The following is a 16,016-nucleotide window of genomic DNA, read 5'->3' on the forward strand; positions in this document are numbered from 1 at the left end:
GTGGGAATACGAGGTCTTACTCTAACCGGAAAATCCTTCACTCCCACCTGCTTTACAAGGGTTTCATGCCACACTATAATGTTTGGAAGAGGCACGGAGAAATAGGGGTTATGATGGAAGACGGCGAAGAAGAAGAGTACGATGACAACTATGTGCCCCCTGAATACGGTGATGCTGCAATGGGGGGAGCTGGTGAAGATCAAGAGGAACCAGACGATGAGCCCAATGATGCTGCCACGGGTGAAGCTGCTGAAGATCAAGAGGAACCAGACGATGTGCCCGATGATGATGATCTCCGCCGGGTCATTGTCGATGCAAGGACGCAATGCATTAGTCAAAAGGAGAAGCTGAAGTTCGATCGCATGTTAGAGGATCACAAAAAAGGGTTATACCCCAATTGCGAAGATGGCAACACAAAGCTCGGTACCGTACTGGAATTGCTGCAGTGGAAGGCAGAGAATGCTGTGGCTGACAAAGGATTTGAGAAGCTACTGAAAATATTGAAAGAAGAAGCTTCCAAACGATAACGAATTGCCCGACAGTACATACGCAACAAAGAAGGTCGTATGCCCTCTAGGATTGGAGGTGGAGAAGATACATGCATGCCCTAATGACTGCATCCTCTACCGCGGTGCATACAAGGATCTGAACGCATGCCCGGTATGCGGTGCGTTGCGGTATAAGATCAGACGAGATGACCCTGGTGATGTTGACGGCGAGCCCCTCAGGAAGAGGGTTCCTGCGAAGGTGATGTGGTATGCTCCTATAATACCACGGTTGAAATGTCTGTTCAGAAACGAAGAGCATGCCAAGTTGATGCGATGGCACAGTGAGAACCGAAAGAAAGATGGGAAGTTGAGAGCACCCGCTGACGGGTCGCAGTGGAGAAAAATCGAGAGAAAGTACTGGGATGAGTTTGCAAAGGACCCAAGGAATGTATGGTTTGCTTTAAGCGCGGATGGCATTAATCCTTTCGGGGAGCAGAGCAGCAATCACAGCACCTGGCCCGTGACTCTATGTATGTATAACCTTCCTCCTTGGATGTGCATGAAGCGAAAGTTCATTATGATGCCAGTTCTCATCCAAGGCCCTAAGCAACCCGGCAACGAAATTGATGTGTACCTAAGGCCATTAGTTGAAGAACTTTTACAGCTGTGGAATGGAAATGGTGTACGTACGTGGGATGAGCACAGACAGGAGGAATTTAACCTTAAGGCGTTGCTGTTCGTGACCATCAACGATTGGCCCGCTCTCAGTAACCTTTCAGGACAGACAAACAAAGGATACCACGCATGCACGCACTGTTTAGATGACACTGAAAGTATATACCTGGACAAATGCAGGAAGAATGTGTACCTGGGCCATCGTCGATTTCTTCCGACCAACCATCAATGTCGAAAGAAAGGCAAGCATTTCAAAGGCGAGGCAGATCACCGGAAGAAGCCCGCCATGCGCACCGGTGTTCACGTGCTTGCTATGGTCAATGATTTACACTACGTAATCTTTGGAAAGGGTCCCGGTGGACTAGCTGTTCCGAATGACGCTGAGGGACACGCACCCATGTGGAAGAAGAAATCTATATTTTGGGACCTACCCTACTGGAAAGACCTAGAGGTCCGCTCCTCAATCGACGTGATGCACGTGACGAAGAACCTTTGCGTGAACCTGCTAGGCTTCTTGGGCGTGTATGGGAAGACAAAAGATACACCCGAGGCACGAGAGGACCTGCAACGTTTGCACGAAAAAGACGGCATGCCTCCGAAGCAGTATAAAGGTCCTGCCAGCTATGCTCTTACGAAAGAAGAGAAAGAAATCTTCTTTGAATGCCTGCTCAGTATGAAGGTCACGACTAGCTTCTCGTCGAATATAAAGGGAATAATAAATATGCCAGAGAAAAAGTTTCAGAACCTAAAGTCTCATGACTACCACGTGATTATGACACAACTGCTTCCGGTTGCATTGAGGGGGCTTCTACCGGAAAACGTTCGATTAGCCATTGTGAAGCTATGTGCATTCCTCAATGCAATCTCTCAGAAAGTGATCAATCCAGAAATCGTACCAAGGCTAAGGAGTGATGTGGCGCAATGTCTTGTCAGTTTCGAGCTGGTGTTCCCACCATCCTTCTTCAATATCATGACGCACGTCCTAGTTCATCTAGTCGACGAGATTGTCATCCTGGGGCCCGTATTTCTACACAATATGTTCCCTTTTGAGAGGTTCATGGGAGTCCTAAAGAAATATGTCCGTAACCGCGCTAGGCCAGAAGGAAGCATCTCCATGGGCCATCAAACAGAGGATGTTATCGGGTTTTGTGTTGACTTCATTCCTGGCCTTAACAAGATAGGTCTCCCTAAAACGCGGTATGAGGGGAGACTGACTGGAAAAGGCACTCTGGGAAGAGACTCAATAATATGCAGGGACGGATATTCTTGGTCTCAAGCACACTACACAGTTCTACAGAACTCTACCTTGGTGACCCCGTATGTCGATGAACACAAGATCAGTCTGCGCTCCAAACACCCGGAGCAGTGCGACGACTGGATTACATGTGAACACATCAGGACTTTCAGTAGTTGGTTGGAAACACGTCTCAGAGGTGACAACACTGTTTGTGATGAGTTGTACTTGTTGTCCAGGGGACCATCTTTGACTGTATTGACTTACAAAGGATACGAGATAAATGGGAATACATTTTACACGATCGCCCAAGATCAAAAGAGCACCAACCGAAACAGCGGTGTCCGCTTTGATGCAGCAACCGAGAGCGGAAAGGACACATATTATGGTTACATAGTGGACATATGGGAACTTGACTACGGACCTGATTTTAAGGTCCCTTTGTTTAAGTGCAAATGGGTCAATCTGTTAGGCGGCGGGGTACAGGTAGACCCACAGTATGGAATGACAACAGTGGATGTGAAAAATCTTGGGTACACTGATGAACCGTTCGTCCTAGCCAATGATGTGGCACAGGTTATCTATGCGAAGGACATGTCTACCAAACCGAGAAAAAGAAAAGATAAGGAAGCGAATACATCATACGATGAGCCAAAGCGCCACATAGTTCTTTCAGGAAAAAGGGATATCCTGGGAGTGGACGGCAAGACAGACATGTCTGAAGATTATGAAAAGTTTCATGAAATTCCTCCCTTCAATGTCAAGGCTGACCCAAGCATCCTGATAAACAATGAAGATTATCCATGGTTACGGCGCAATAAGCAAATGACACAAGCGAAGAAAAAGTGAAGACTTTCTCCCGCAATAAGCAAATGCTATGTGGGTGAAATTATGATACCATCCCAACTTTCAAGTTTTTCAGAGTTCATTTGAAATGCTTTCATGTCTTATGGTTCGAAACTTTGATACTTCGAAAGTGATTGTCCATTTTGTACACGAAGTGCATCAAGTTTTTGTCGTAACCCTCTCTACTTTTTGGAACATGCTATGTGGGTGAAATGATGAGACCATGCCAACTTTTAACCTTTTCAGAGTTCATTTTGAAATGCTTTCCAATTTCAGAGTCATTTAGCTCAAAGAATGAATTAATAGCAAACAGAATGAACTACAAAACTTTTATGAAAATAAAAACAATCAATTAAAATATTATGTTATGATCAACTAAAATAAAACTATAATATTCTTCAATAGCAAAAAGAATATAATTTATGTGACCTAAAATCAAACTATAATTTGTGTGACCTAAAATAAAAAATAAATAGCAAAGAAGAAAAAAATAAATAGAAAAAAAATTCTAATTTTATAGTAAAGTTATTCATAAACTAGTGATTCACACAAATTTTTTAAAATTCAAATTTAAACTATTTAAAATTTAAAACTAATGGCACTAATAGAAAGTTTATAATTTTTGTGACCTAAAAGCAAAAAGAAATCACTAAAAAACTGTAAGTATTTAGTTGTAAGTAGAAATAAAAAATAAATAGAAAAAAAATTCTAATTTTATAGTAAAGTTATTCATAAACTAGTGATTCACACAAATTTTTAAAAATTCAAATTTAAACTATTTAAAATTTAAAACTAATGGCACTAACAGAAAGTTTATAATTTTTGTGACCTAAAAGCAAAAAGAAATAAAAAATAAAAAACCAAAAAATGTAGAAACAAAAAAGAAAAAACCAAAAAAAATGCCACCTACTGGGCCTCCACGGCCTGAATACGACTAGAAACCCTACATGGGCCAGGATTCAGGCCCGCAGAAGGCCCAATAGGCCCACAGGCAAAGCAGTGTCAAATTAGGCCCATAGGCCTGCAGTTCAGAGGAGTTCGAGAGGGAGGAGACAGCAGGGCTTATAAACCGGTGCCGGTGTCCTTCAGCTAGCGATGTGGGATTAAACTTTTGGGCGCTGGCAGCACAAGGGCATTGGTCCCGCTTCCCGCCCTTTGGGCTGCCAAAAAGAGGCCTTTGGTCCCGGTTGGTGGCACCAACCGGGACTAAAGGGGGCAATGGTCACGGTTGGTGCCACCAACCGGGACCAATGCTCTGGCTATATAAGCCGACACTTGCGAAAATTTTGGATCAGTTCTTCAACCCACCCCGACGACGCCGCCAGGCTGCCCCTCTGCTCACCTCGCCGTCGCCGCCGTTGCCCCTGCCCCGCCCCCGAGCGCGCCCTGCCTCGCCGTCGTCCACGGCCGCCCGTCCACCGCCCCTGATCACCCCCTGCGCCGCCGAGCACCCTCTGCGCCTCGCCCTCGACGCCGTTGTCCCTGCCCCGCCCCCGAGCGCGCCGACCCCGAGCCCGTCCTCGTCCGCCGTCCGCCGTCGCCCTCGCCGACCCCGAGCCCGTCCGCCCTCGCCGACCCCGAGCCCGTCCGCCCTCGCCGTCGCCCTCGCCGACCCCGACCCCGAGCCCGTCCGCCCTCGCCGTCGCCCTTGCCCTCGCCGTCCCCGAGCCCGTCCGCCGTCGCCCTCGCCCTCGCCGACCCCGAGCCCGTCCTCGTCGCCGTCGCCCCCGACGCCGGCCGCCCGCGTCTCCTCCCCGATCCCTCCGGGAGAGGTAGCTACCGCCTCCTCCCCCCTTCCTTCCTTCCCTGCTCCTGAATTTGCAGATGTATGTATGTATGTATGTATGATGAATTTTGATTTTTGTTCATATATATATACTGTAGATGTATGTATGTATGATGAATTTTGATATTTTTTTGTTCATATATACTGTTCATATATACTGTAGATGTATGTATGATGAATTTTGATTTTTTTTGTTCATATATACTGTTCATATATACTGTAGATGTATGTATGATGAATTTTGATATTTTTTTGTTCATATATAATGTAGATGTATATGTATGTATGGAATGATATCGATGGATGTATGTATATAGAACATTCGTAGAAAATATAATGAGAGGAAGAAGAGGATAAAAAAGAAGAGGAATAAGAAAAGAAAAAAGAGGAGAAGAAAGAATAGAGGAGATGAATAGAGGAGAAGATCTCCTCTATTCTTTCTTCTCCTCTTTTTTTTTCTTCTTCTTCCTCTTTTTTTTATCGGGAACGAGGGTCGTCGAGGGTCGCCGAGCGGTAGAGGAAGAAGAGGATAAAAAAGAAGAGGAAGAAAAAAAAGAGAGGGGTCGACGGTCGCCTAGGGGTCGAGGGTCGAGAGGGGGTCTAGGGTCGAGAGGGGAGAGGAAGACGAGGAGAAATAAATAAGAAGAAGAAAAAAGAAGAAAAAGAAGAGGAGAAGAAGAAAGGAATAGAGGAGAAGAAGAGAAAAATAGAATATATATTCTATTTTCTCTTTTCTCCTCTATTCCTTTCTTCTTCTCCTATTTTTTTCTTCTTTTTTTTCTTCGACACGTGCGGGGGGGTCGAGAACGTCGGACATTCATGAGAGAGGCGAGGAAGAAGGGGAAGAAGAGGGAGAAGAAGAGGAGAGGAAGAAGAGGAAGTCTTCTCCTCTATTCTTTCTTCTCTTCTTTTTTCTTCTTCTTCTTCCTCTTTATTTTATCGGGAACGAGGGTCGTCGAGAGGGTCGCCGAGCAGTAGAGGAGAAACCCTAAATAGAAAGTATCGTCGGTGTGAGATACATGTACCATCGGTGTCGGACACTACACCCACATCCCACAAGTGGCGCGGGCTTCGACGCCCACGTCACTTGTGGGACGTGGATGTAGTGTCCCACACCGAAGGCCACATGTATCTCACACCCACGATACTTGCTAGCTATTTAGGGTTTCCTCTACTGAAAAGAAGAGGAGAAATAAATAAGAAGAAGAAAAAAGAAGAAAAAGAAGAGGAGAAGAAGAAAGGAATAGTGGAGAGAGGTTTCCTAGTGTCAAAGTATTGAAGAAATCCATGCCTTCATCATTAGCCGGAAGTAACCAGGGCATGTTGGTACGAAGTTCTGCAAAGTTATTCTGGAATGGAGTCCCGGATAGAATAATCCGCTTTTTGGTACGAATTCAGCAAAGGCCTTCCAAATAGCGATATTCAGAAGGCTCTTGCTAAACTTTGTACCAAAAAGCGAATTATCCTATCTGGGACTCCGTTCCAGAACAACTTTGAAGAGCTTCGTACCATCATGCACATGTTACTTTCGCCTAATGATGAAGACATGGTTTTGTTGAATCCTGAGACACTACGCAACCTCCCGACCCCTCGGCGATCCTCTTGAACATGAGAGGAAGAAGAGGGTCGTCTAGGGGTCGAGGGTTCCAGGGTCGTCGAGGGTTCGAGGGGTCGAGGATCGCCGAGGGGTCGAGAGAGGTTTCCTAGTGTCAAAGTATTGAAGAAATCCATGCCTTCATCATTAGCCGGAAGTAACCAGGGTATGTTGGTACGAAGTTCTGCAAAGTTGTTTTGGAATGGAGTCCCGGATAGAATAATCCGCCTTTTGGTACCAATTCAGCAAAGGCCTTCCAAATAGCGATATTCGGAAGGCTCTTGCTGAACTTTGTACCAAAAGGCGGATTATCCTATCTGGGAGTCCGTTCCAGAACAACTTTGAAGAGCTTCGTACCATCATGCACATGTTACTTTCGCCTAATGATGAAGACATGGTTTTGTTGAATCCTGAGACACTACGCAACCTCCCGACCCCTCGGCGATCCTATCGAACATGAGAGGAAGAAGAGGATAAAAAAAGAAGAGGAAGAAGAAAAAAAGAGGAGAAGAAAGAATAGAGGAGATCTTCTCCTCTATTCTTTCTTCTCCTCTTATTTTTCTTCTTCTTCCTCTTCTTTTTATCGGGAACGAGGGTCGTCGAGGGGCATAGATGTAGTGTCGTCGTTGTCGATATATACCCCCTCCCGATAGCTTACTATGATTAGGTAGCTAGTTCTACGTTTGGCACTAATATATCCATCTATCATGTTTGAATAATAATTGCCATGTTGTAAATATTTGTAGAAACTATGGACACCGCCCTAGACAAAGCAACAAAAGAAGCGTTGTTGAGGGACATAATCGCAGAAGGAAGTGATGCCATCTCGTTGTTTCTCAACGAAACCGATGGTCTGGAAGGAGAGGGTGAACAAGCTGGCTACGGTGACCTAATGCCGGTGCAAGAAGAAGAACATGAGGACGGCTCCGGTGACCCAATGCCGGTGCAAGAAGGAGACCGTGATGACGGCTCCGGTGACCAAACCGAGTCCGGCCAGGTATATATATTAGTTAAGCCTATGCTGACTAGCTGATTGATGCATTCATTGTTTTGGTATGTACACATATTAATTAAGTCTTTGTTCTTTTTTCTAGCCCTCCGAATCGAGCACAACTTCGGTAAAGAGACGAGGCCCGAAGAAAAAGTTGAGCTCGGATGAAAAGTTTGAGATCATAGCAATCGCGCCCGACGGCCAACCTATTGAACCCCTCCGGACAAAGAGCGCATTTGTTGCTCAGTGCGGGGTTCTGGTTAGGGACAAGATCCCGATAAGCATCCAGCAATGGTTTAAGCCAGCTACAGAAGACCCTGAGGTGTCTTATGTCAATGATATGCAGAAAAATGATCTTTGGACTGAGCTGAAGTCAAATTTCACCCTACCGCCTGAGGATAATCCAGAGAACCCAGTTAAAGAGAAATTAATCAAGTCTTTTGCTCTGAAGAGGATGGCAGAACTATTCAGGAGGTGGAAGAAAGAGCTGAATAAGTTTGTCGAAAAAAATGAGACACCAGAATTCAAGGGCAGATATGAGAAGATCAGAGATCACTGGCCCGCATTTGTGGCCCACAAGACATCAGAAAAGAGTAAGAAGATGTCGGCGACAAACAAGCAAAATGCTGCGAAGAAGAAGCTTCACCATCGCACGGGGTCAGGTGGCTACCTCGTAGCCCAGCCTAAGTGGTCCAAGAGTGAGAATGATCTGGTTCATAAAGGGATCGAACCAGAGACAAATAACTGGCCAGACCGTTGCCGGACTTGGTTCTTCGGGGCTGGCGGAACCCTGGACCCTGAAACAGGGAAGTGCATTTGGACGAACGATCAAATGGACATACCAGTCAGTAAGCTTAAGCAGTATATCGAAGCAGCGCAGGAAGGGACATTCTTTCCAGACAGAGAGAACGACGAGCTCACAATGGCCCTCGGGAATCCTGAGCACCCTGGACGGACACGAGGCACGCCAGGCTCCGTTCCGTGGAAGGTTGGGTTTCCGGACGCAGGCGGTTACAAATCCCATGAGAGGAGGAAAAAAGTGCAGCAGACCCAAATGCAGACGCTGCAAGCAAGGGTGGACGCGATAGAGGAACGAGAAGCAAATCGCAGCAAACGTACTGCCGAAGCCTCCCCCGAAGCTACCCCGCCATCTCAGCGCAGAAGCAGCGTGGCTTCCACTGAGCTGCTTCAGCTAGAGCATGCCTTGATGGCTCCTGCCAGCTATCCCGTGGATGCTATCACGGAGTCTCAAAATTGCCACCTTATGACGCAATGGATGAATTTGAAGGTCAAGGCGGCTGTTGGCTCTGTTTATCCTACTGAACCCGGCGCAACTTTTCACTGCCGGTCGATTCCAGGAGGATATGCTAGGGTGATGGTGGATGAGATAACGGAGGGATTTGAGGACCTCCAGCTTGACCACCCTACCGGTGAAGGGGAGACTCGGCTGGGGTCTGCTCTGAAGACTCCATGCCTATGGCGGAAGGACCTCATCAACCTTCCGAACTGGACGCCACCGCCTCCTCCTCCTCCTCCGGCGAGTTAGGGCACTCCGCCTCCACCGCCTCCTCCTCCTCCGGCGAGTGACGATCAGGGCCCTCGGCCGGCTCCTTCTCCGGCGCGCGGCGGCACTCCGCCTCCTTCTCCGCCTGCGCCGACACGCCCGCGCAGCCCGCCTCCTCCTTCTCCGCCTCGTCAGCAAGGGCGGAAGAGACCTGCCGCCGCTCCAGCTGCTCCGGCGCGTCGTAGTCCTTCTCCTCCGCCGCTTAAGCAAGTAAAGAACACAACCGCTACGTCTGCTCGGTCGGCGTCTAGCAGTACAACCAGAGGCGGGAGGACATACAGATTCGGTCCTTCTCTGAAGACTCCAGAGAAGTTACCATACGAGAGGACCCAGGAGGAGAACGCCGAGATCGCGCGAGAAGAAGTGAAGAAATTCTTTGAAGGGGTGAAAGCAAAGAAACATCCACCTCCGGAGGAGAAGGTAGATCGGGTGAAAGTGAAGCGCACTCTGGCTACCCTGACAAAACCACCGAAGTCTGATTCGCCGAAAGGAAACTATGACCGCATTATTGGAAAGGAATTTGCCGAAGCGGAGCGGTCGGGAAGTACTGTCAGTGATCAAAGGCTGAAACAACGACGAGCTGGGAAACAAATTGCCCAGCTCGGCGAACAAGCGAAGCAATCGTGCCCCCCGCTCAAGGTGCCTAGCCACAACGTCGATAATGATCTGAGGATGGTGCCCGGTTATAGCAATCCTGCAGATTACCTGCCCGACGAAGTACATTATGACCCCATGGACGTGCAGATACAAAGATACGAGTACGGGAAGCCTCTCGTCAAAGATGAAAGATCTCTATCAACGATGATGCGAAGATTGCATGATTGGTACTTGAAAATCTGCAGAGACTCTGGGGGGAGGAGTACTTTGTATGCGAGAGTTAAACCGGAGCATGACCTCGTTGGAATTGATCTGTTGCCTGTTCCATTTGAGGATTTCTATCAGTTCTTCAATCAATTGGCCCTCGATAAATCAACTGTTCACCTGCTACTGTCTGTAAGTAGTACTACTTCTGTCATTAAGTTTCTCTATATAGCTTAGCTCTTTCATTGCATGTATTTATAATCATCCTCACTATATTATGCAGATTGAAGATCATCGAATTGAAGAAAAGACAAGTCGGTGATATTGGGTTCATTAACACAAATCTCATAGATGCAACTCAGGTTAAATTTCATGCCGCAGAAACCGAGGCCAGCATGCTAGAATCGTTGATAATAAATCAAAACAAAGATATAATACTCTTTCCTTACAACTTCAAGTGAGTGTTACTGTCTTGTGCGTATTCGGTTTCCCTTATATATTAGTCAAGGTTATATTAATGTAATTGATGAGTTATGCATGCGTGTGCAGTTTCCACTATATTCTCCTACATATTAAGCTTGAGCAGGGACTAGTAACCGTCTTAGACTCAAGACGAAAAGATCCCAAGGACTATGCAGACATGACTCAAATACTCGAGAAGTAAATTAAATCGATCATTATCCACCATATCAGCAACTTTGTTCATTTCCTGATATATCAAGTAATTGTTTTCTTTGTTCGGCAGGGTTTGGAGAAAATTCACCAGAAAAGCTCCGGGACTGCCGAAGGAGCTGCAATTTAGACACCCGAAAGTAAGTACTAGCTATAGTAGCATTTTAAGCGCATCTACTAGTCATTCAAGCGCTAGTTTCATCAATACCATTTGGCATTCTTGCTTATCAGTTTGATTAACCTCTATTTCTTGTAAAGTGGTTGTGGCAGGAACAAGGGAATGATTTCTGTGGTTACTATGTTTGCGAGTCCATCCGCCACACGACCTGTGAGCGGGGCTACACTGACGAACAATATGAAGTACGTAAATAACAACATTCACAATTTTATTTTATTACCATCATTTGTGTTGAGTTTCATTCATTCATATATATATGTATTGACCCCCTTCTTTAAATTAGATGTTTCGGAAGCGGGATGAACTCCTAGCACCAGCTCGCATGCGAGGAATTCAAGAGGAATTGGCGGCATTCTTTCTTGACCACGTGATCCCTGAAGACGGAGAATTCTATGTTAACCCTGAGTCCGTATGATTATATTTGTAAGAGATAATTACTGTATATATGTAGCCGGTAGTGTCAGATAGATATACGAGAACTTGTTGTTCGACCAATCTCTCGGAGAAGGAGAGGTGGTCGATATCACTTCTCTCTGTATATATGCATATATGTTCATGACGATCTTCTGTTTCCTTCGTTTGCTTACTAGCTAGCTAGCGTGTCTAGTCCTCTCTATATACGTATGTATAGTACGTAGCATCGACCAAGCACAGACATAACAGAGGACACTTCTCTCTATTAATTATAACTAGCTAACACAATATATGAAACACCTAAATTAACCCCCTAAAACCCCCAACCCCCCCCCCCCTTTCAAAAAAAACAAAAACCCCAGCCACAGAAGTGCTGACGCGTGGATGCCTATTGGTCCCGGTTGGTGCCACCAACCGGGACCAAAGGGTCTCCACGTGGGCAGTGCGCAGAGCCCAGTCAGGAGACCCTTTGGTCCCGGTTGGTGGCACCAACCGGGACCAAAGGGTCTCCTGACTGGGCTCTGCGCACTGCCCATGTGGAGGGCCTTTAGTCCCGGTTCTGGATTGAACCGGGACTAAAGGGTGGAGGTATTAGTACCGACACTTTAGTCCCGGTTCCTGAACCGGGACTAAAGGCCCTTACGAACCGGGACTATAGGCCCTTTTTCTACCAGTGGATATTATGCTCCTCAGGTAGAGAGGTTTGTTTCTGATTATTATTGTAGTCTGTTAACCACATATCAACCCTTGCCTGTTCAGCCATTTTAATCAATTCCAAATTATGATTAACAATCTCAGGTTTATTTCCCAAACTAACCCCAACCCCCTCAGCAATCTGCTGTAAGATATTATTAGATCTAGAAACAATACTAGAAGGAGTAAACTCACCATAGTTGTTTTTCTGTGCTACTCTCTCTTTAGCCAAATCATTGATTTTTTTGTCCTCTTTGCCTTTCAGTCTAGAACATCTTCTAGAGTCTTCTTCTTCTTGGGATTCCAGTTCTCCTATGGCAGCCTTCTTGATCTTTGTTTCAAAAGATTCAGTTTCCTGACTAGCAGTGTAATCCACAGGCTCCATATATCCTAGCCCCACAGCCTGTTCCATTAGTTCCAAGTCTGTCATTCCCTCTTCCTCTTCCAGCCTGCCTTCTGCTACCGCCCCTCCCTCAGTGTCCTCTTTTTCATCTTCATCTCCAATAATTTTCTACCCTGACTGTGACCCTCTCACCTCTTCACTTGCCTTCATATTGATTTGCAGCAATTCTCTTGACCTCTTTTTCTAAGGTTTTTCTTATAATTTCCATTTCCTTCCTCTTTTTTTCCTCCAGCATAAGTTGAGCAGTCTGCCTTGCTGCAAGTTCCTATGCTTTCTGAAGCCTAGCCTTCAGAATTTCTTCTTCATCGTGGCCTTCTCCAGCAAACCCTGTTCCTGTCCTTTCCTTGGGTATCTCATTTTTCTGACCCATGTCTCCTGCTTTAAGAACCACTTATTCATATTGTTTCAACCCCAAACTCCCCAGGCTCACCAAGGACTTCCCAAACTCAGCTTGTTTACTTTTTTCTGCATCTCATTCTCCCTCTGTGTTTCAGAGCTTTCCAAATCAAGGTAGTCAAAGATTTTCCTTTTATTCCCCTCTTCGAACTTGTACCACCCCTGTTCTGCTATGGAATCAAACTCAAAACCAATATCATAAAGCAGCAAATCTTTAGTAGTTATCTCAGTGCCAGCAGAAATTTTGTGTAAGTCCCTCACTCCCACTTTCACTCTAATTTCTTCCTTAGAATACATGTGTTCCACATCTACTTCAACCACTAGCCCCAGAGCTGAACCAATTTCACATGCCCCCATATAATGCCTCAGGGTGTCAGGAACACCCCACATCTTGATCCAAACTGAATGTACTTTCCCTTTTGCTTTATCATATGGACTCCAGAAGTCAACCTCCACCATAGCCCCTGTGCCAAGCAGAGTGAATTTGCCAAAGTTTTTCAACTCCACCAATTTGACCTTGCTGGAAAATCTCATAAGGAATGTTTTTGGGCTCTGAAACTTGGCTCTCCAAGTCCACTCCCAATCAAACATTTTGCTAAACCCATAGGCCACTGTGGTGTCATTCAGTTGTCCCTCCTGTACAGTAACCAAGGCCATGGGATTAATGTGCTCTGTAGCAACAATCTCTTTGGTGTTCTACACCAGGAGACATCCCAGCCCCCTGGCTCCATATCCAACATATTTGGCAACTGGTTTTGGTTGTTTCAGAATGGTGCATTCTTCAGTATTGTGAGATGGCCTCTGGCATACCACACAAAAGACCTTATTTTTGCAGTCACTTTTTACATGCCCCTGTTCTTTGCATTTAACACAGAAAAGTTCCTTGGGATTTCCTATCTCTTTCTTTTTAGCTGTCTCTTTAGCTCCCTCCACCCTAGCACCAACTTGTGGCTGCAGAGTTTCCTGTTTTGGCATATTGGACAAGAGGAACTGATACTACTGTGCCATTTGCTCTTGTGGCACGAAACCAAACTGCCCAAGCCCCATCCCCATTGGCACTAGCTGAGGGAAACCATTGCTGCTCATCATGGGGAACCCTCCTGCCAACTGAACTGGTCCTCCCTGCGGCCCCAGCTGTGCAATGTTTGTGTTATTCCCAGATCCACTTTCCTGCCTGCTTTCACTCATCCCAGCCTGGTATCTTTCCTGTTGATTACCACTTCTGTCTGATGCAAATCTGCCAAACTTATTGTCTCCAACTCTACCACTCCCGGTGGAATTTCCATCCCCACCAGAACCACTGTTGTTCGTCCCTGATCCTCCTCTGAAACTCCCCTCTTTGTTCCTCCAGCCGTATCCATCCAACTCTCTCTCTTCTTGCCTATTGAAACCTCTCCCAAAACTCTCAGATCTGCCATAGAAATTACCTCTCGCTCCTGGATTGGTTCCTCTTCCAGGCCTTGGCCTCCAACCCTCTTGTCTGCCAGCCATAACTTCTTTTCCTTCCCAAAGTAGATCTCTCTTCACCTCTTCCTCTTCTTCGTTAGTCGCCGTCGAGGTTTCGCTAGGGTTTGGTAGATGGAGGAAATCTGGATCAGGGATGAAGGATGGGATCCCCCCTATATATAGGCCCACTCTCCCAGTATCTGTAGCTGGGCTTTTTTCGCACATCCCACTACTGGGCCACTTTCCTCCAGAGCCCACCTGGTCATCCTTTTCCCCCACATTGTCCCCCCATCCCATCTGCAACTTTTCTGCTCCTGACTCGTATCCACTTTTATAATCTAGACTTTCCTCCATTACTTCTTCCAGCATAAATTTTCTGGGATATTGTTCACCCTAATTTTTCTATCAACCAATATTTCTTCATAGAGAATCATGTCTCTCTTATCAATTCTATTATCATCAATCTCACACCCCTCATAGTCAGTATCTATATCTGACAAATACTCAAGAAATCTAGGCAGATCCCATATCTTGGGTATCTTATCCCTAATCCTTATCAATGCCATATCATTTTTTTTGGTTATGAAACTTCCCCCAATTGGGTGAATCAATGTGAATGAATTCATTTTGATTTACACCTCTCTGTTTTTCATCCCCAACTTTTTCATTTTTAAGCAAAAGGCTCTCAACATAAGTATTCATCCTCTTTTTCAATCTACGATTAACTCATCTAATTCGATGCTGAGTATCAATATCTCCCCGATCACCCTCACAATCGCAAGTGTGTGTCAGGTACTTAAGAACAGAAGGGCAGATCATACCTGAATTAGTGAGATCCTCGTCAGAAACGTCATCTGAATCTTCACTAGCTAGCACCCAAAAGCGGTTGCCATTCAGCGAAGGACTCATACTCTGTTCCTGGCGAGGCGTGAACGACGAGGCTTTGGAGTCTCCGAGGTTGATGGTGCTGCGGCGAGACGAGCAGAGCGGCGTGGCGCCCCCGCCGCCTCCTGCAGCGCCTGATCCACCGGATCTTCGTGGATCTCGATCGGGGCCATGGCCGACCCTGGAGCTGGGAGGGCCAGGACCCCCTCTCGAGGGCGAAGCGCCGATTCCCTCATGGCGGGGGCGAGGTTCGCGGTCGCGAAGATGGTGAAGGCCACCCACTTCCTCGCCACCGCCCGCACCGGCAAGTCTGCCTGATCCGCCGCCCACAGCAGCACCTGCAGTGGGTGCTTGCGCCCTCCGCGCCTGAACAGCGATCTCTCCTCCTCCTCCGTCAGATTCTCCATAATCGCCTCTGCCTCCGCGTACATCTCGCGCTTGCTCAAGTACCAGGACCCGATCTCTCTCAGGCGGATCCGCAGGCGCGCATCCCTGCCCGCGAACCTCTGCATCTTCTCTTCGCTGATCTCCACCATCTCCGCCGCGAGCTCGAGCAGACAGAGCAGTGGATGAGGTGTGCGGGAGAGGAAGAGTGGGAAGGGGAATAACCTGCGCGGATTTCTTCGATCTTAATCCCCCCTCCGCCTTATGCTCTCCCACCGGTCGCATTTCCTCCTTCGCCGTCTCCCGAGACGCCATCCCCGCCGGTGATGTCCTTCTCGATGTGCGTAACGTGACAAGGGAACGCAACCTTAGCCCTAGGGGCCAACACGAACCCGCCCCCGATTGCCTATCAATCGTGCACCCACGCTCGTCGATGAGGCACACCGTCGTGGTGTGCGGGTGTAGCACCACCATGCCCCAGTGGTACTTGGGGGTCGTCGCCAATTTCAGATCGGCGGCGAACCACACCGACCACCGCGCCGTGACGGGCTCACAAAACGCGTCGC

Source organism: Triticum urartu, chromosome 5A (assembly GCF_056163025.1).
Source record: "Triticum urartu cultivar PI428250 chromosome 5A, HENAU_Tu73, whole genome shotgun sequence".
Taxonomy (NCBI): domain Eukaryota; kingdom Viridiplantae; phylum Streptophyta; class Magnoliopsida; order Poales; family Poaceae; genus Triticum; species Triticum urartu.